The sequence below is a fragment of the Triticum dicoccoides genome, chromosome 5B (assembly GCF_002162155.2).
Source record: "Triticum dicoccoides isolate Atlit2015 ecotype Zavitan chromosome 5B, WEW_v2.0, whole genome shotgun sequence".
Taxonomy (NCBI): domain Eukaryota; kingdom Viridiplantae; phylum Streptophyta; class Magnoliopsida; order Poales; family Poaceae; genus Triticum; species Triticum dicoccoides.
The window spans coordinates 465,604,761-465,606,419 of NC_041389.1; positions in this window are offsets into that span (position 1 = coordinate 465,604,761).

Here is a 1,659-nt window from a genome sequence, read left to right on the forward strand (position 1 = left end):
GGAGGGGGCCGCATGCCCCTCCCCTTCCTAGTCCGAATAGGACAAGGGAAGGGGGGCGACGCCCCCCCTTTCCTTCCCCTCTTCCTCCTCTTCCCCCCTTCTCCTACTACTTGGAAAGAAGGGAGTCCTACTCCCGGTGGGAGTAGGACTCCCCCCTTGGCGCGCCCTCCCTGGACGGCGGCCTCAGCCCCCCTGGCTCCTTTATATACGGGGGCGGGGGTGGGGGGGGGGCACCCCATAGACACACAAGTTGATCTACGGATCGTTAGCCGTGTGCGGTGCCCCCCTCCACCATATTCCACCTCGGTCATATCGTCGCGGAGTTTAGGCGAAGCCCTGCGCTGGTAGAACATCATCATCGTCACCACGCCGTCGTGCTGACGGAACTCATCTCCGGAGCTCGGTTGGATCGGAGGCCGGAGATCGTCATCAAGCTGAATGTGTGCTGAACTCGGAGGCCCCGTACGTTCGGTGCTTGGATCGGTCGGATCGTGAAGACGTACGACTACATCAACCGTGTTGTGCTAACGCTTCCGCTTATGGTCTACGAGGGTACATGGACGAACACTCTCCCCTCTCATTGCTATATCATCACCATGATCTTGCGTGTGCGTAGGAATTTTTTTGAAATTACTACGTTCCCCAACAGACGCCGTCCTGGGCTCCACGATCACCTCCATCCTGCCGTTCTGGTGGTCTTGGTCTTGTTGCACCGAAACGGTAACCTTTGCCTGATGCCTTGGCCTGTGCTTGCCCCCTTTGCACCGAAAGGGAGACAAGGACACTGCACAGGCCGGCGCCCGCCTGGTCTCGATCGTCATGGCTTGCGTCACGGGCTCCTCGGGAGGTACCCCGCCTTGATCTCTCCACCTCCTCGCGAGCGTACCTAGGGAGGCTGCTCCTGAGGAAGCTTCCTATCGTCCGCCCCGCGAGGCTTGGCCCCTCGCGAGGGTCTTGAGCTTGAGCTGATGAAGCTGGGCTGCATTGGGCCCCCACTTGAGCCACGCCGCAGGCGCAGGCAGGCAAGTCTGGGGACCTCCATTCCCAGAACGCCGACAGTAGCCCCCGGGCCCGAGGCGCGCCCAGACTTGGCTTAGCAGAGAAGCGAAGGGGCAAGTGCGGAGCGCCGCGGGCCCCAATAGCTTGCGTCCTTGGGCGCCACGTGGAGGTTGATTGGATGTGGGCGTCTCCACTTCCCCATGATGCCTCGGCAACCGCATGACTTGACAAGTCCCTGCATGCAAAAATGGGTCATGATTACCTGCGATCATGGAGGCCGTTGGTTGGCCTCCTCCGGCTATATGTACGGAACGGCGCGAGCCCTTCCAATTCATCTCTCCCTGCTACTCCTTTCTTCTTCCTCCTCGTCCTTGCTTCACATCACGCCGATGGTGCCAATTCGCTGGTTCTCTGCAGAAGAGAAGGGGAAGGCCCCCCGAGAGGGTCCCAACCCTCTTTCGCCGAAGAAGCGGCTAGTCCTCTGCCGCCGAGACGGGGGTGCGCGGCAGGAGGCATCGAGGCCCTAGTACGAGCGGCCGCCGCCAGGGTTCCCGCTGCCCTTGTATGCCCGCATCGAGGGCTTTGGAGAAGAGAGCGCCGAGCGACACCGATGGTGCCGCCGTCGACGCCGGCGGGTCACGGCGGTGCGCGTCGTTCCTC